Source organism: Poromitra crassiceps (genome assembly GCF_964638095.1).
Source record: "Poromitra crassiceps genome assembly, chromosome: 22".
Classification (NCBI taxonomy): domain Eukaryota; kingdom Metazoa; phylum Chordata; class Actinopteri; order Beryciformes; family Melamphaidae; genus Poromitra; species Poromitra crassiceps.
In genome coordinates this window covers 24,272,487-24,293,370 of record NC_139647.1, presented here as the reverse complement: position 1 = coordinate 24,293,370, position 20,884 = coordinate 24,272,487, and positions in this window count along the sequence as shown.

Genomic DNA, 20,884 nt, shown 5'->3' with positions numbered 1-20,884 from the left:
CAATATCACTTGAGTACCTCAAATCCCCATTGTGGTGTTTCTCACAGTCTTCAAAAGTGTGGCTTGCCACCACAGGGCCAACCTGATGTTCTACCCAAGTGTATTAGATCAAATAGATTCATATTAGATCATATATATATATATTGATTGATTGATAGCTTTATTGCAGACTCATGGTCCATAAAAAAAACATACATAAATACATAGATACACACAAATAACATATAAAAAATATACATTTCGCTTTAAAAACTGGTCAAATAAAGAAACATTAAAATAAATTCATATAGCCTACAGGCTTTTATGCCAGTGTGCCCTGAGACTGGACGTGTAGCGAGTGCAGCTCTTCCCTGGGTTAGTGAGAGCCACAATGACGCTATAGGCCTATATATATATATATATATATATAGCCTATATATAGGCCTATAGCGTCATTGTTAGTGAGAGCCACAATGACGCTATAGGCCTATATATATATATATATAGGCCTATAGCGTCATTGTGGCTCTCACTAACCCAGGGAAGGCTACACGTCCAGTGTAGCCTATATATATATATATATATATATATAGCCTATATACTGTATATAGCCCATGGACATATTATTGGAGATAGGCCTCATAGGGTACCGTTGATTGATTCACTTGATAGCCTATTTTTCAATGCATCTTCACGTTTAAAGCTAATTAACAGAGCTTATCATTGAATTGAAATTGTTATAAGAAAATGAAGTAGGCATAGCTTAGTAGCCTATGTATTTTCCAATAAACATAATTAAAAAGCAGATGGGGGTGTGCAGTCGTGGGTGTCCAGCTGGTTGGTGATGCCTCGCCTCAGGCGAGTCGCCTGCTTGCTTCGCTGGAGCTCGGCACGGCTCTGGTCATCTTTGGTCATCTCCGTTTCAGACGAGGCATGCAAGCAGACGGACCCATTTATTGCAACGGGTCCTGCCCTGCACTACACAACCCCCCTCTACTGAAATACCAACGTCAACGTGACATATTTATAGCTAGACATATGGATATACATCTGTATCATGGTGCCACTTACGTGACATATTTCATTCATTCACCAAATAAATAACAATACAATGACATAAAACTAACCTGTTTTACGGACTCATATATCCATATTTCATTTTAAAATTCAGTTTTAATGAGGATTAATCGGCGATTCCATGTGCTAAAGTACGCCCCTGGAATTATGGGTAATGGCGGCGTCCACTAGACAGCCAATCACAGCAAGCAAAGTGGAGAGAAAGTGGATGACGTCAGCACGTCATAACGTGGATGGCAGGAGGAGGAGTATGAGCGTGAGCCGGGTCTGTGTTGAAGTTGTCGCCCAGTCTAATTCAACGAGACATTGCCAATTCAGTTAACAGGTAAAACATATTACATTATGACTTCAGTGGTTGATAATGTAAACATAATTATGACGGTAATAATAGGCGGTTGGTTTAGCCAATATGGAATAAAAGTTACGCAAAACAACTAGCGTTAGCGTTATGTTATGCTACCTAACGTTACCTGCGGCTTGATGTCAACAAGCTAACGCCTCGCCAGAAGTGTCTGCAGCATAACCGGAAGTGGCCGGAGGATTTCTCTCAACTTTTCTTCCTCTCTGCTGACCCGAACTACTGTAGGCGATACTTTATTTCCTAGGATGGCGAAGGCATGACCCACGCTTGACCCGCCCTTCTGTACCTCTTATTGGCCTAGTGTACGGCTCTGGCCTAGTGTCCAACGTTCATCCAATCACATTCGCTTGGCTATCCTGCGTCTCTCAGTCAGCCTACAGTCAGCCAATCAAAGGCAGATATGGGCGGGTCATATCTTCGCCATCCTGGGAAGAAATATCTTCTACTGTACCAGCAGCCAGGCAATCAGCTAGAAAGAAACAACTTAGCTAGCTATCATCCAGGTGCACTAGTCTGACACGGTTACAGCCACATTTTAATCAACGTATCTTCGTGCGTGCCAGGTAAGTGGTAAAAAAAAGTCCGCTATTTAACGACCTGTCAAGTTCACCATAGCTTTATTGACTTTAGCTTGCTAGCTGCTAACGCCGTTGTCATGCCGAGTTTTGCACCCCCTTCTCACGAGTCAACGTTAGCTACGTTCGCTTCTGATATATGTTCTAAAACACCCGAATAAGTTTCTAGTTTATATGCTCATATCACTAACTTGAATGTGGTTTGTTGAAAGAATGCAACTATTACTGGCTAGTTTTCGGTTTAGTTCACGTTAGCTATCAAGTTGCAACTGGTTGCAACGTTAGCCCAGCTTGTTTTGAGTGACTGGCGCGGCCATGTTACTTTGTTTACGTCAGATAATGAGTGGAATAGCGTTAGATTATTTAGCTATTACATAGATACTTTTCACTTAAATATTTATATTAATGAGTGTTTTTGTGGATTGACGTTTTACGTTAGCTGAAATTACAGGTGCTTACCCTCCCTACTGCTATAGCCACAGTTAAAAAGGGAAAGTCAAGTTTATTTGTATAGTTTAGCTCTAATTCACAAGCATGTCTCAGGGGACTTTACAGAGAATGTTTCTATTTTAGCACAATCAACAGGATCGATAGACTTATATAGCATATAAAACACAAGCATAGAAGAGAGGGATGGGAATAGACAAAGAGAGAGAGGTGAGAGTCAGAGGAGAGATACGTGATAGAGAGGAGAGAGATAAAGAAATAATGGAACAAGTCAACACAAACACTCTTAACTACTCTAACCTTAAATTGAACTACCTACTAGCCAGTAACAACCATAGAATCTAACTAATCTACAGCCTAACCTAAACCTGCCATATACTACCCTAACCTACTCTGATCTAATATAATCTAACCTTCACCTGAACTGCCTGCCTAACACAAGAATCTAGCAAATCTAACCTACACTATCCTAACCTAACCTGCAGCCCCCAGTTTTAACCCTTCATGCCTCACCCCAGGCTGGGGTGAGCCATTGTGTATCTTGGTTATGTATGGGCAAATGGGCAAAAGTTGGCGTGTCCCTAAGTATTAACATAAAATGCTTTTTGGCTCCTCAGAGGGGTGTACCACGAATGTTGTATAAGAAGATCCAGGATCTGTCCCTTGATCTGGTTTGTCTAAACCAGATAATTGGCATCTAGCTGGATTTTAGTTAACTCGTACCATGAAGGTAGACTCGTTAAGTGGAACCAGGTTTTTCTAATCAAGCTGAGAGCTCCTGCACATGAAAATGCCCGTGCACAGGAGCTCGTGCAAAAGAGGCGTTGTTTTATAACAACTGCCAATCACAATGCAATATGGACTGCTCCAACTTCTACAGCGCCAGACACACCTATTTCCTCATTCATTGAAACAGCAAATCGTGAAGCTTTACTACTGTGTGTCAGAATAAAAATCTGCGTGGGATATTATTAGTCTGTTCCAGAATGACTGTCTAAAGTTACCACTTTTATCCACATCAGTAATTTCTTTGAAGAGCGGTTTCTGCCTCCACGTAGGCTATCTACAGCAGCTCAATTCACCCTCTCAATAAACTCAATAAAACCGGCATGTCTTTTTTGTGAGTGGAAGCAATGTGTAATCTATCTCAGTATGTATAGACCATTTAGGCTCAATGAATAATAATGATCTCATGATGTGTTTAGTCACACTGATTGAATAATTCCTATAGGCTAATCAATAAAAAAAAGAATAATAGTAAAATTAAAAAAGGCTTCTGAACTGAATCGACACGGTACGTGCGGGCATAGATTTCATTTATAAAGAAATAGTCTATATTGTTGTCACATATATAGGCTATTGTCAGCAGAGTCGCATATCTCCATATTTCATATAATGATGCTGGAAATATGAAGTTCAATCACATCATACAGGCCAAAAGCAACACAGTTGCAGCTGCAAAATGCAGGAGTAGCCTAGATATGAATAATCTGTGTGCAGTCGATCCCATATTAAATTGCTTAGATGTAGTAGGCTATTCTAGCATACATGACCATTTCCAACCCAACATCAGCCTCAGCTCTGTTGCGTACACGGCACTGTGCGCTTTGGAGACGTTTATGTAACCTTTTTATGCTGGTTTAGTGATATTTCTCCATTCACTATTCAGCTGCAATCGATCGGCGGGGTCAAACAACATATCTAGGCTACTTGAGAGCACTAAAATGAATATATAAAAACATATTCCAAAGTGGTAAGTAGGGCTTACCGTAATTTAAATGTAGCCTGCAACAGGTGCAAGGCTTTAGTCCTTGATTAATTCAACAGGAGCCATATGTTTTTTTTTCTTTTCTTTTTCTTTTTCATTTGAATGCAATGTATTTTTCATATGGGGACCATATGAATAGTGACTCGCTGTTTCCAGAGAGCTGATTGGTAAGCAGGTGGGTCTTTCATGTTTTTTTTTTTTTTATACTTTATTTTTACATCCTTTTTTCAAGAGAAAATACACACAGGACAAACAATAACAAAAACAAAACAACAACAACAGGAGGTCAGGAGAGGTCACAAACTATGATGTGATGCAACAGTTACACAATACAATGTTACCGTGGGCCAACCAATGTAGTTGTATCAGCTAGGATATTTGCAAAAGTCACTCCCTATGGATCAGGAAAAGTGTCCATTTACTCCAAAGAGTTTCCCCTTTTTCTTTTTGTAGCCTCAGACTATAAGTCAGCTGCTCCATTCGATGTAACTGATTTACAATATTTATAAACATCTCCACCGGGGGGTCATGTTTCTGGAGCCAACATTTTGTGATGGCTTTCTTTCCAGCTGCCATAAAGATCTTCAGGAGGTATAAGTCACTTCTGGTCTTTCATGGGTTTTGATCTTATCCTCTGAACTTAACCTGCTACAAAGCAGGTTAGCCGTAGAGCATAAGTTGCTATGGTGATCTATCTCGATAAGAAGTTAACTAGCGTCGTGTTACGGCAAAACTAGGGTTAAACCTGAAGTTACTTTGCTAAGCCACTAATCTTGTTTCGTGGTACACCCCTCAGGTAACCACATCCACATCCACATGGCTCGACCCATTTCAATTTGCGTATAAAAGGGGCCGCAGTACTGGAGACGCAACGCTGACACTAAAGAACACTATCAGCAAGCATCTACAGCAGCCTAACAGTTTTGCCAGACTTTTATTTATAGATTTCAGTTCTGCATTCAGCTGTATGCAGAAACACATTTTGATTAGAAGGCTTTGTGACATCAACACAAACTGCCACATCACACAGTGGAGTAAAGAGTTCCTCTCAGATCGACCACAGAGAGTGAGGTTCAGTGGCATCACTTCTGAGACAGTTATCCTGAATACAGGAGCACCACAAGGCTGCGTCCTTTCTGCTATTTTATTTTCCTTGTACACAAATGCAATACAAATTATGAATGCAATCTGCCAATTGTATAAATATGCTGATGATATGGTGTTAGTTGGCATTATGAAGACAGGGGACACAGTTAATGAATCTACATACTTCCACCACATTGAATAACTTATTAAATGGTGTGAAGACAGTGCCCTTTATATTAATGGAGCTAAAACTAGGGAGCTGGTCATTGCAAGTCACCGCAACGCAGGTCAAGATTTGACATCTGTTTTGATTGATGACCAGCCTGTTGAAACATTAGAGGAGTTTAAATACTTAGGAACCTTTTTTGACTCCAATCTAAGTTTCACATCAGGAATCATATTCGGAATCAGCAAAGCTATTCTGGAGACTGTCTACAGGAGCCTTATTGAAAGTATTTTGACCTTTGACATGTGTACATGGTATGGGAATCTAGGAGCTAAGAACAGAAATAGACTGTCCCGAATTACAAACATGGCAAGTAAAATTATTGGGAAAGAACAAAAACAACTTGGATGTATGTAAAACACGGGCGGCACGAAAAGCCAGACAAATTGTGTGTGACCCTGTACATCCCCTTTTTAATGAGTTCACAAAACTGCCCTCGGGAAGACGCTATAGAGTTCCTGCAGCAACCAAGAACATCTACAAACAATCTTTCATACCAAACACAATAAATGTGCTAAATTCATAAACGTCAGACTCATCCACATCAGAACCATGTCCGTTATCACTGTCTGTAATGTGCTGTTGTCCTGTTGTCTTGTTATATGTTGTATTATGTACCCTATCATTTCCTGTGCTGTGTACTGTGTCTGTGTACTGTGTCTGTGTGCTGTACTTTTCATGTGTGCAGGCAAACCTGTGAAGCCAAAGACAAATTTCCACATTGTGGACAACAATACATTGAATTGAATTGAATCCATAGAGCCTACGTGGACGTGTGAAAGTCATAGGCAATATTGCCCCTCCCTTTCCCCATTCAAAACGTCCATGATGTTTCGTGATCACTGGGATCCCTCCCTGACATTGTGTTTGTGTTTTGTCCTCTCCTCTCTTAGAAGGAGGGATGTGGAAGTAGAGAAATAGTACGTCTAGGGTTCTATCTTTATACTGTCTGGAGGTTTAATCAAATTAACTACCGTAAATTCCGGACTATAAGCCGCGGCTTTTTCCCCGTTTTTTGGCCCCTGCGGCTTATATAACGGTGCGGCTTATCTATGGATTTTTTCAGCAAACGGCCACTCGGTGACCTCCAAAATCGATGGATTTTACAGGTTACACAGCTTCATCAGCACATTTTATGTGCATTGCTTTGCTGCTTGTTTTTTCGATTATTTTTTTGTAAAGCACCTTGAATTGCCTTTGTGTATGAAAGGTGCTATATAAATAAAATTTGACTTGACTTGACTTGACATCATTTGGCGGAAATCAACCGGCATCACGGTGAACATGGCGCTCAGCTAGACAGCTGCTACACCAGACCAAACAATATGTTTTAGCGATCTGATCTAAAATGAATAAGGTGACCAGAACCAACTGAATAACTTTAAAGAGTGGGGCGAATGTCTGCTGGAAGAAGCACAAGACTGAAAACCAGTAAGCAGAAAGAAAAGAGACGAAGCAATCACCGCCATGAATGAGGAAATGACTCACCTGCTGGAGGCTGGAGATACACGGCTTGGGCTTAACTTTTACTCCGTGAAACACTATCGATTAAGTCCGACATCGCTCAGAGGTTTTGAGCAGCTTGAAAACAAGTTTGAAAACGTGCAGAAGTCCATCCACTCACTCACTAAAGAAAATAAGGCAACCGTGAACAGAGTTTCTAATGCGGAAAAGCGCATCAGCGCACTGGAGGACAAAAACAACACAGTGAGTCCGAAAATGGATAAAATGCAAAAACAAATCGAAAGTCAATGGATATCGCTTTGGCGTACTGTACCCAGCGAGACTCGTCATAACCATTGATGGACAGCGGCGGAACAAGAGCTCAAAGTGAAACTGCCGAATATTTTTTGAGTTGGACTGGTCAATAGTACTGTGAGTAACTAAAATAAAAAAATAAAAAACGGAATTCTCTCTTCTTTAGCACTCTTTCTAACTATAAATCCACTTCTGTTTTAATTTCCTCTCTTGCCCTCTTTTCACCACACCGCGGACACTGTGTGCACTGTAAAAAAAAACACAGGTGGTGTTGTGTTATGTTGTTTTGTTGAAATGTTAATAAATGGGAGCTTCCTCAAACAGCCATCTCTTTCCCGACAATCCCCTCTGTGCACGAACCCTTACATATGGTAATTAAACATTAAAACACAATAAAAAAAACAAAAAAAAAACATTAAAACACCTGCGGCTTATAGTCCGGTGCGGCTTATATATGTAACAAACAGGCAATTTTGCTGCTGCGGCTTATACTCCGGTGCGGCTTATAGTGCGGAAATTACGGTAGTTATGGCTATGAACAGGCGACATTCTTATACCCCCCGCCCGGGTGAGTAGCATGGACATTACATTTTAAGTATTATGCTATTAAAAATGGAATCAACTGTCAAACACGGAATATTGCAGAATTTTCCATATTTTGGCTGAAATTCATAAAAGTAGGCCTAATTATCAAAATAAAAAGTAGATCTAATTATCGTAGTAACCTAAATGATTTCATAATTGTAAAATAGGCCTAGAGAAATGATTCAGTTTTAGATTGGGGTGTTTTGAGAGGGCGGTTGGTCTTGCGTGGGACCCTTACTGCACCTCACAACTTAGTTTTCACCTTGAGAAACATGTCTGAGAGAGCCAAGTCGTCAAAAAAAGAAAAAATATCGCTCCTAACCCCTAAATTAAAATTAAAATGGAAAAAACGGAATTTGTGAAAAAAGAAAATGGAATTTGAAAAAAAGAAAAACAGATTTCATATGGCTCTAGCAGCATCTAGCCATATGACAGTCTGTGTGAGTGTGTTTATGTGCTCTGTGTGTGGCTGTGGCCTGAGGGCTCATCCTACTATCATTTATTATCATTGACTCCTTTCTTGTTCCATGACAATAGATAGAGCGGGGGGATTATGGAACGTGCCATGTTCACTGATGTCATGTCACTCTGTGGTGTACACTCTGTTAAAACAAATCACAGGTCTCACAGGTTGTCATGTAAAACTCAACTGGGCCTGGTAGTCATTTCTGAAAATATTTTATAATCATAACACTTGATTAGTTAAGTCTAGTGAAATGTCTAGTGACCAAGATCAACATATCAAGCAGATACCAAGAATGAAGAATGTTTGCTGTCAAAACTGCATTTTCTTTGGCATTCCATGACCTATTTCTCTCTCTCTCTCACCCCATCTCTCTCCCCCGTTTCCCCACATCCTCATCACCTATCTCCTATCCCTTTTCACCCCCCCCTCTCTCTCTCTCTCACTCTCTCTCTCTCCATCTGTATCCTGTCCACCCCCACCCCTGACCAGCCCATTGATCAGCAAAATGAGCAGTGGAGGGGCAGTGGAGAGCATGAAGCCTGCCAAGGTAGGGCACCTTTTCAATACAGGTACAAGTTTTGATGCGTTGGATGGCTTAATTCCTGACAATCTCCCGTCCTCTCCTCTCCAAGGTTGGCTCTGTAGTGAAGGTGATAGGGAAGGGGCAGCGCGGCACCGTTGCCTTCGTTGGTGCCACCCTCTTTGCCACGGGCAAATGGGTGGGCATCATCCTGGACGAGGCCAAGGGCAAGAATGACGGCTCCATGCAGGGCCGACGCTACTTCACCTGCGAGGAGAACCACGGGATCTTTGTCAGACAGTCCCAGGCAAGTGAAGTGAATGTGTTGTGGCATAAAGAAAACGCTTTATATGGATACACACACACTATGGTTGGGCCACATAGTATACATCCCCCATCATATATATATATATCACTGATCCCCAGTGTTTCACATTAATGATAAGTTTGATGATTTCAATTGAAAAGTACCTAAATTAAATTAGTTTGCATTGTGTTTGAGAAGTGGCATATTTATAAGCTTATGTAGGTTATCAAACCACTAAGTACAGAGAAGAAGAAATCTCATTACTATAATAAGGCGAGGGCTCCACAATTGCGCATGCGGGGAGTGGGCGATGTGAGCGGGCGATGTGAGCGGGCGCGAGCGAGGCACGCTATAAGCGCTATAAGCTCAGGAGAGTGCGATATTTCTAGTAAGAATGACTTGTCCTGACTTACTTATTGGACTTAACAGAGCTAAACTATCAACATTTTAGAGCCCGGTGTGCTGATAATGTCTTTAACTCATTGAGTGCCAGCCACTTTTGGAGAACGGACGCTCCCAGTGCCAGAGTTTCAGAGCGTTTTCAGTGATTTCTCGAGGCCCACAGAATATTGTGTGATATTACTATGTAAACACTGAACACGCACAAAGAACGATGAGACTCTCTTCTATCATCTGCAAAAAAAAGTTTATTGATCCCATTTTCCGTTCTTTAGTTATGAGCCGGAGAAGATAGGCTGTTTTGAGCAAAACGACACTTTTCAAATTAGAAGCTGAGTTATTCCGCCTTTTGTGAAATGCAGCATTTCAAGCACATTCACTGAGTCTGAAGATAATATTTTCTGATGTAGTGACGTGGTGTAGTTGTGTGGTGCCTGCGTGCCCCACCCCCCTCAGCTGCAAACTCCTCCCCACACTAACACACAGCCTAAACCAGTCTATTTTCGGAGCGCTCCGTTTTTTTGCGCCGGCTCCCAGCGGGTCACGGAAATGCCAAACCGGACTGCAGGGAAAGGTTTGGCCCTTCGGCGTCGGGTGCTGCCTTTCTGGCGGCTAATCGTGTGAAGAAACTATGCAGACAGACAGACAGAGGCAGAGGGGCTCAGTTGTGTGCGCGGATTGACTGCTGTTCGCAGCCAACGTCAGCTGCAGTCAGAGCCATCTATATGGCTCTGGCTGCAGCATGAGCGGTTTCTCTTTGATCACGGGGGTTTTTCCTGCTGTTTTCCGGACCTTTCTGTAATCTGGAGAGCACTGTCGCCACCTAATGGGTCTGTAAAATAGGTTATACAGATTCAACATGCCCCAAAATTTTACAGGAGATGGATCTGGCTCTCCACGTCCCACCGTCAAAAAACGCAATTGACGAACATACTCGTCCTTGGCACTCTACGTTACTAAACCAATTGACGAACATACTCGTCCTTGGCACTCAATGAGTTAATGTTAGTTTAAGTTCTAACAGTTGGTTAACTTTTGTCGCATGATTTGGAGCTTACTCGCAAAATATTGTGATCCACATTGTTGGCAATGTTGCTTTGTAGATGATGCAGTTCCACCCTGTGATCAAAGCAGGACTTTTTAGGGCTTTATACAGTAGTGGGTGTTCTTTTACCAGGGCAGCTATCTATACTTGTCCTACACCACAGTAAAAACCCTTAGGCTACGTTCACACAGCCATCCTTAGTGCTTGAATCTAATCTTTTCCCCCCTAAGTGACTCGGATCAGTCTTTTTCATGACTGTGTGAACAGTACAAGTCACATTGAAAGTGACTTTTTTAAAGACGACCTGGGCTACTTTGGCTACGTTCACACAGCCATCCTTAGTGCTTGAATCTGACTTGTTACTCACATCTGATTTTTTGTGTGGCTGTTCACACAGACTTTTTAAAAGTGGCCCATATCAGACCCCAGTGTGAACAGGTCGCGGACCTGAAGTGACCGGCATACACAGAAGAACAACTATAACGTCACACGCAGCACACTGCTGTTCTACGTAAACCCGGAAGAAGACAGCAGTAAACATGGCGGTAGCTGACGATGTTGTTTCATCTGTTGTTTACGGTTTAATTTACAAGTTATCGTGCAGTAGAAGCCAGCGAATACGGGAGCAGATGATAGGAGGAGGAGGAGAAAGAGAGCCAACATTTTAATGATGGCTTTCTGTGGAGCAATAGCTGCTACTTCTTGCTAATACTTATAAGGTCTAAAACCTCACTGTCCCTCCACTGATTAGCTCCCTCACAGCTGTCCTCCATGTTTGTAATCACAATCTGCCTGCTTGGTCCTCCCTCCTCCCGCCAGCGCAGAATAGTGATGAATGTCACTCTGGAATGATGTAAAAGTCACATTGAAGCATTAAGTCAGATATGGGCCAGATGTCCGTTCACACCGGAGTCACATTCCAAAACATCAGATTCGAATCTGATGTTTTTCCACATTTGGAAGTAGCCCAGGTCGTCTTTAAAAAAGTCACTTTCAATGTGACTTGTACTGTTCACACAGTCATGAAAAAGACTGACCCGAGTCACTTAGGTGGGAAAAGATTAGATTCAAGCGCTAAGGATGGCTGTGTGAACGTAGCCTTTCAAACGTGGTAAAACATCAGATTCGAATCTGATGTTTTTGAAAGTGACTCCGGTGTGAACAGACATCTGGCCCATATCTGACTTAATGCGTCAATGTGACTTCTTCTTCTTCTGTTGAGTTTTATGGCAGTTGGCATCCTTACATGGTGCATTACCGCCACCTACTGTATTGCTAAAACTATAGTGCAAATACAATATCAATAAAAACTGTCCACCCAAAATGCGCCCATTCACACCAATATCCATACTGTGGCCCAGACCAGTCGTCTAGGCCGAAGCGAACGCTTCCTTCAGCGTTTTCGTCAAGTCATCTCCCGAAATGTCTTCAATATCCAAAGATTTCCTGGCAGCGTCCACCACTTCAATGTGACTTTTACGTCATTCCAGAGCGACATTCGTCACTATTCTGCACTGGCGGGAGGAGGGAGGGGGAGGACCAACACGCGGGCATTGAAATTAAACCGTGAACAACAGATGAAACAACATCGTCAGCTACCGCCATGTTTACTGCTGTCTTCTTCCGGGTTTATGTAGAACAGCAGTGCGCTGCGTGTGACGTTATTGTTGTTGTTCTGTGCATGCGGGTCACTTCATGTCCGTGATCTGTTCACACTGGAGTCTGATATGGGCCACTTTTAAAAAGTCTGTGTGAACAGCCACACATAAAAATCACATGTGAGCATCAAGTCAGATTCAAGCACTAAGGATGGCTGTAGCCATAGTGTCTTGCAGTAGCCTACATTTTAAATCACCCAATATCAAGGCAATTTAAATCTGCAAAAAAAATGGCAAGGGAATTTCCACCAGCAAAGGATGGAATGGTCACCTCCTTTCTGTTTGTCCAGTCACCAATAATCAAACATACATACTGTCATTCTTATGAAAAAAGTGAATGCTGTTGTAGCATGTCATGTCAGACCATGTTGTTTTCTGTCCCCTGACAGCACAGTCAGTTCAACTGCTCCAAACAAATAGAATCACATGATGAATATTTCCTTGTTCCTGCTAAGTTCCATGTTTTCTCCTCTTGTCTGTGTGTTGTCCTGACCACACCCTGCCTCTCTCTGTCTCTACACATCCAGGTGGTGGGAGAAGGCTCCAGTGCCACCTCACCAGACACTCCTGACTCCACCACATCCAAGATACCCAAGCAGAAAGGTGGGCAAAGAACACACAGCTGTGGGGCAGATTGGATCAAACAGATTGGATTTTGTTCTGATTGTCTGGAACTCCTGCTTTTGAACTAGGGGTGCACCGATCACGTTTTTTGCCACCGATCACCGATTGCCGATCGCCTATGGGAAATATCTGCCCAACCGATCATCGACCGATGACCGATTACCGATCACCGATATATAAACTCCTCAAAAAAAGTTTGGAAACGTTATTTTAGGTGGATTATTTCTCCCTTTTAATAATACCAATTGACATTGTATTTTATATCGTTGGAAAGCCTGATTAGTGATAGGGCTTTAAAAAAAAAAAAAAAGTAATGAAAAAATTGCCGATCGCATATTTGAGGTCAATATCGGCCGATACAGATTGCTTGCCGATCGATCGGTTCACCCCTATTTTGAACCATATATGCATAATGAATGATGAATGAATTAAAAGACTGATGTTTGAATGGTAACCTTACTCTGTGTGAACAATGAATAGGCTCTCAGATCAGATCTCACTCAAAAGAGATAATGTGATTTTCTAATAATAATAATAATAATAGTAATAATACTTAATTTCCCCTCAGACATTCACGAGACTCTAAAAACATCCAAACAGGTAAGCAAGCATAAATAGTTTTTGCTTTTAATTTTTCGTCCTCTGAGAATCTAGTAATCTCCTGTTCTTTGTATTTGAAGATGGTTGGATTTCTGTGGATCTGTGGATGTATAGATTTGTGATTTATGGTTTGCAGTGCACTACTTCACTGTTTGCATGTCCATATATTTAGACCTGTTAGGTAAATTACTGACACTCTTTAATTTAGTGAGTAATGGTAAATGTTTGCTCTTTCTAGGGCAGTTGAGGTGAGGCCAATCAATCCAACAGCAGTAACTAGGCTAAATCCATTTCAAATAGAAGTCATGTGACCCTGGACTTGTTTCCATCAATATTTCCCGTTGTTTCTCCTTCGCTCTGTGTTTCTGAGCCGAGGTGCTGGGTTTCAGATTTCTCATTATATCTCCACTTCTCAACTTTGTCCCTCTTTCTCCCCTCCAGTAGGTGGCAGACTGACATTATTTTTCTCTTTAGCTTCTCACCTGTTGATTTGTCTGCTCTTTTCTTCTGAACCTCTTTGCAGACACCTGTGAACATTAAGAAGGTAGAAGTACTCAAATTCAGCACATTTGCCTTTGTCAATGTTCATCGCACTTGAGTTTAAACATATCTTTTGTATTTTAAGCGGCAGATTGATGTGATTACTTTTGCACGGGACGTGAAGACATCACTCGTGTTTCACAGATAAATGTCATTTCACCATCGGGGGCCTGTGCTACGACGCCAGATTAGTGGCTTAGCATGGTAACTTCAGCTTTAACCCTGGGTTTTCCATCCTACGACGCTAGTTCACTTCTTACGGCTAACCTTCTCCGGAGCAGGTTAAGTTCAGCGGGTCGGATCAAAATGCATGAAAGACCCACCTTCTGACCAATTAGCTCTCTGGAAAGAGCGAGTCACCATTCATAATAAGATCCACATATGAAAAGTAGATTGCATTCAAATGAGAATCACAAAATATTTTTTTAAACCATTAACGACGACTCCTAAGAAGTGTTGTTCGCAGGGCAATGTTTACAGACCAGTAGTATCACATACCCCCTCCCCCCCATTATAAGCATGTAGGCTACTTATTGACCATAAGTGACAGTGGATCTGTCCATATTGCATTGTGATTGGCTAGTTGTTACAAACACCTCCTCTTTCGTGGGCACAAGCTCAGAGCTGGATAGGGAAGTCCTAAATTGACAGATAACCACCGTCGTGTGATCGTTTAGCGCGATTGCCATTGTCTGGTTAAGTCAATCCAGATCAAGGGAACACATCCTGGATCTGTTTCTCTCAATAGCTAGTACAGTACTAGAGTCACCAGGGATTGTTTAATACTATGAATTCAAATGGCTTCAAAGCTGTGATAGTGGCTGTAGAGAGTAGAGACTAACAATGAGGATGTTTCTTGTGTGCTGCTAACCTGTTCCCTTGCTTCTCCACTGGACGTGTGTGTGTGTGTGTGTGTGCGCGCATGTGCGTGCGTGCGCATGTGCGTGCGTGCCTGTGTGTGTGCGCCTGTCCTGTCCTTTCTGCAACTCATCCCCTCTCCTCCAGTCACTCTGGCAAGGTGAGCTCGTCTACAGCAGACAGACCTGCAGGGAGCTCAAAGAGCTACATGCCAACCAGACTCAAAACCCCAGTTAACATGAAATGTTTCCAATTATTATGACAGAAAATCAGCTTTACTTACCTGCAATACATTCTGTGTTACTCTCCTATTTTGAGGGTGTTGAAGTACTTGGCAAGTTAAATCAAGAGCACCTCTCCAAATATTACAAGTCTTTTCAAAGGTTGTATTATGTTTTCTCTCTCAGTAGGATAAGAAGCACATACTTGAAATGCTCGCCTGTCAACTCAGCAGATCGCCCTTCAATCATCTCTCAAACGTCTAACTCCAGTAGACAGGGCCAGGGAAGATAGATTATTGGATACTAGACATAACACGAGTATGACAGGACAAGAACCTAGTGTCGATACAGTCAATTTGTAGATTGTGGAATGTGTCAAGTTGGTGTAGTAAATTACCAAAAGTTGCCAACAACATGGCTTTCCAATGTACTATATTGTTTTCATATTAATTGCCTTGCTTTTAAGTTGATATATATATATTCATATGAACCATGCAGTCATGTTTCAAAGCTTTAAATCAGGGGTGCCCAAATTCTTTCCCATGAAGGGCCAAAACTCAATCTGGGTGGAGGGCCGAGGGCCAAAAATAAACGTTGTGGAATTACATTAAAATGTATTGTGTTTTATAGAAAATTAACATTCTAAATCTAAAATAACATTTCAATATAATAATCTACTTTTTATCTGTTTGGTAATTGTAATAATTTGCAATTGGTTATATATATTTAAAAAAACATCTGCATTTGTGGGGAGCTTAAACATTTAATCAGTAAACACCCAGTTAAAAACAGTTTTATTTTCCACCTTTTCTAATCAAGAGAGAAATTTGACTTAATTCACAACTTGGAAAATCCTCAAGGTACTTTGAAAATCAGCTTTATTGTCCATCTTTTGTTTTATTGTCCATCTTTTGTAAACAATTTGCCATGACAATTTGCAGGGATGCAATCTCAGGAGTGAACACAGTATCCGCAGCCACATTCAGACACTGTTTCACAAAGTCACCACATGAAAAAGCTCGTCCACCCTTTGCAATCAGTGCAGATATCTGATAACTTGCCCGAGTTGCATTCTGGATAAAAAATCGGGAGGGAACAAAAAAAAAAAAAAAAATCCAAATTCGTGGCGGGCCAAAACAGAGCCAAACTTGGCCCGCGGGCCCCAAATTGGTCAGCACTGCTTTAAATGATGCTAGCCCACACAATGCAAAGTCAAGAAAAAGTTGCAATAAATATGAAACCTTGTTTATTTACAGAATGCGAGTGATTAGGATGCATGAGCAGTATTTATATTAGTATGATGTCATTAGCAGCATACAACCTTTATTCATAAATCTCAGTGGTTGTAGCATTGTGGTGCACAAGCTCAGCGGCTGAGCTGAACTTTGAACATATTCATGAATATACCATGAATGTAATAACTGCGATGGGAGACACATTATTGCCATATTCTGAGATACATTCTCGTTGTTCTCCTTGAAAATCAACATGTGAGCAGGTGGTATTTTTTGTGTGCTTTTTATGAATTAATATGCAAATGATCAGTGGATGATGGCTGGTGAAACTGACCAGGCAGGGAATTCACATTTATGAGTATATGAAAACACTCAGTTCCATTCTGTAATGTCCAGCTAACCCTACTGTTAAATTGTATGAATATCTTCTTATGACGATAACAGTGGAACACGCCAGGTCGTCTCATCTCGGCCACCTCCCTCCCTCTTGCTACGTTCCTCCGGCCGCTCCCCCTCGCTGCTCATGGTACGCTCCGTCAGCTCACAGTACTTCACCTGTCCTGTCGTCACTGGGAGTGGTGAAACGTTTGCTCACTGAAAACCGGTCACTGGGGTGATGTTTGGTCCTGAAAGGCACATGAAGTTATGAGGATTATTGTATTTTTACCACATAAAAACTAGCACAAATTCACAAGATTTTAATCTGCCTAGAATGGGATCTTCACTCTTCTTCTGGTTTCATCACAGTTCTTCTTCTGGTGTTGGTTGTATGTTGGCATTGGCATTCACAATGTTTGGTAGTACTCCAGTCCATAATGAAAACGCCTGTCGGATTATCTATAGTAAGCTGTAGGCTGTTCACTTGTTTATTCCTCTTTTTTCTTTCCTCTCCATTCCCACACATTCCTGCCTCTGTCAGCAGACACTCCGGCTCAGCCTCTCCCCCTCTCTGTCCAGCGGTGATGTCAGCGAGGCGGGCTTGTCCTCCCAGGGTGCACTGGGGCCCCCCGTCGTGCCTCAGCCCGGCGGGTCACCTGCGCCGATGGCAACCCGAGCAAGGTGTCTTTATTATTATAGTGTTTTTGTGCACAGTGCATTTGAAAGTATGATTGGTGTCATTGAAAACAGGATATATCTTGTTTTTCGTTGAGTGTATGTTTTCTATGAACCAGTGAGATACCGTCAAAAGCTGAGCTACTGGGACAGTGTGTTTCTGATTTTCTGCTGCCTTTAATATGGTAACCATATTGCCCATCACCTTCTGATTACAGGTCTTTATTGGCCTATTTATTAAACCATTGGTTTAATAGGCCAATAAAGACCTGTTGATGTATGTCACAAGCCACTGTTGACTCTATGTTACACTTCATTTATTTTTTAATTTGTCATCACGTGCATTGTCTTAATGCACCTGTTGTCATTGTGTGACCAGGTGGAACCTGCCATGTCCAAGCAGGTAGTTATCATCTAATGGCTTCATGCATGCTGACGCTATCTGGCACCATTGTTGACTAACGAACTCTTCAATCATGGAGGCCCCAGCCAGCACTACTCCTCAGTACTTCATCATGTGCTTTTGTAATGTCTCCACACAGTGCTTGGTTTGACTCAATGTCATGGTCATGATGCATGCTTTTACATTTGGAGGCAATGGACTTGGGCAATGTTGACTGCCACCAGTGTGTGAGCAGGAAATAGCTTCTTCCTTCACTACTGCATTGCACTTCCCTGCTTCTTTTGACAGAGGGTGCTGTTGAGGCCCTCTCTTAAAAGGTTTTAAGCCACATAATGGAGGAAAATGGACAAAAATTCACAGTAATCACAATTCTGGGTTTTTGGGTCTCCATTAAATAAATGAAAACAAGTCATGGTAATCAGAGCCAGCCTTCTTTGTGACAAGATTGTCTCGTTCAATCATACAATCAGACTGATTGCATGTCTTCCTCGAAATGTCCGTAGGCTATTATTAAATGATGTATTAATTGTATTCCTGACAGGACAGGTGAAGTTCATATGCGTATCATCTGAAGTCTCTGTGATAGTAATAGCAAGTTGTGACGGTCTTTGATCTTCTATCTCCAAATTCCTGATAGATAGCCTAAATAAATAAATGAATAACATTCTCCTTCTCTCTCCTGATCCCTCCCTCTTACTTTCTCTCTCTCTCCTCGCACGGCGCACACCCGAGGTAGCCTACAATGTAGGTCTAACAAAACACATTCTTATAATCATATAGCACACCCGAGGTAGCCTACAATGTAGGTCTAACAAAACACATTCTTATAATCATATAGCCTATAAAACCTCTGGGAATTGTTTTCCATCCCAGGAGGCTATTAGCCTACCAGAGTGTCCAGGAGGCTTGGCAATACAATTTGAACCGTTTGATTTGGCAAACGACCCAGAGGTGTGAATACACCCTGGAAATGTCATAGGCTACTTCTGCAGTGTCTACTGTATATAGAGAGGACACAGTAAGCTAAGTCGTGTGTGTGTGTGTGTGTGTCTGTGTGGGTGGGGGGGGGGGGGTGTTGTTGGGACCTGTGCATGTGCCTGTGGGGGGGGAGGGCTCTCTCTCTCTCTTCAGTCAGTATGGGTCATGGTTACATAGCAGAAGATGCTGTGGAGGGCTATCTGTCCAAACTGTGCACCAGGAGTAGTTCCAGTCACAGGCCTGCTCATCGGTCAGGTATAAGGCTCCTTCATCAACACAGAGGCTAATCTAACATCCTTTTTTGTAAACTATCTTTTGCTCTCTTGGGCGTGTTCATTAGGCCATTCTGGATGAGATTCACAGCTATCAGACAAACAGTCAAACAGCAGCAGGTTGTAATTTATAACCAGGCTGCATCCTGGACACCTAACACACAAAATAACACAATACTGTTAACCTTCTTATGCTCTGCCCCCAAATTGGCTAAACATGTCTCTTGAGTTGTGTCTAGCCTTCATGTCATGTGATATCATGCACTGCTGAATCTGATATATCATGTCATCTGGTGGAGTCACATTATAATCTGATATATCATGTCATCTGGTGGAGTCACATTATAATCTCATATATCATGTCATCTGGTGGAGTCACATTATAATCTGATATATCATGTGATCTGGTGGAGTCACATTATAATCTGATATATCATGTCATCTGGTGGAGTCACATTATAATCTGATATATCATGTCATCTGGTGGAGTCACATTATAATCTGATATATCATGTCATCTGGTGGAGTCACATTATAATCTGATATATCATGTCATCTGGTGGAGTCACATTATAATCTGATATATCATGTGATCTGGTGGAGTCACATTATTTGATGCTAATCACTGCCACCCCCCCAAACTCTGTCTCCACAACAGAGCTCTGCCCAGAGGGATTTTGTTGTCATGGCAACCCGGACCCCCCAAATGGATGAGTCTACTGCAGCAGCTGGAAGCTCATTGGACAAGGACTGGGTCACTGAGCACGCCCGGCAGGTAGCCACATAGGGACAGGTCAATAATAACAAAGTCATTCTCCCAGCACGGTGTGATGATGAGTTGCTGTGTGCTTCTAGGTGTCCAGGATGCTGCCTGGAGGTCTGTGTGTACTAGGAGTCTTCATCATCACTGATACCGATGCCAAAGACACACTTCAGGTCACACTTGAAAATGAGACCTCGGTCTCAACGTGTTTTTTACCTGTTTAAATAAAGGTTAAAAAAAAAAAAAAAAAAACTGAACACACTCCGAAAGGTCAGATTCATACAAGGACACAAACGCTTGGAGGATACTTTCATCATATTGGTTAAAGTTTTGGACATTTATAGGCTACATGCAGGTCTAAGGGCTATGCTAAATTAATTGATTAATACAATAAACAAGACTACACCCCTAGACACATTCTCACATGTGTTTTTTCCCATTAGGGTCTTAAATCTAAAAAGAACAAAATCAGTAGAGCTTCTTCTAGTAACATAATTGTGAATATCTCTGAAACAATTAAAGTAATTAGAGAGGTATTTGGGAACCTTATTATGCACAATCTTATGAGTCAGACCCAATTTGATTTGAATGACTCTTTTCTCAACTGGCAGCCAATTTAGTTGCTGAAAGAAAGCTGGCACTAAGTGAGTGCGTGGAGGTATCTTTAACACCACCCTAATTCATTTGTTTTGGGCAGTCTGTAGTTTGTTTTTAAGGCGCTGCGGTGTACTATTATACCAGGAGGTGGCAGCGTAATCAGGAGGTGGCAGCGTGTGTGTGTGTGTGTGTGTGTGTGTGTGTAGTTATATTTACAGTCTATGGTCGTATCCCTGCCTCCATCCATCTATTGGGGGATATCTGATCCAATCAGATGGCTGTGGAGAAGGATACTTCCTGGTTTTGGGGTTGACGTGCAGCGTGATGCGATCTGTGACGTCGTCGTCCGCCGGGCTCCACAGGCGATCCCCGGAGATCAGTTGTTCCACTGCAAAAACCAGCTACACACCATAGACTGTAAATATCTACGACCGATATGCTCTAGCATCAAAGTATTATACATGGTACAGAATACACAGGAAA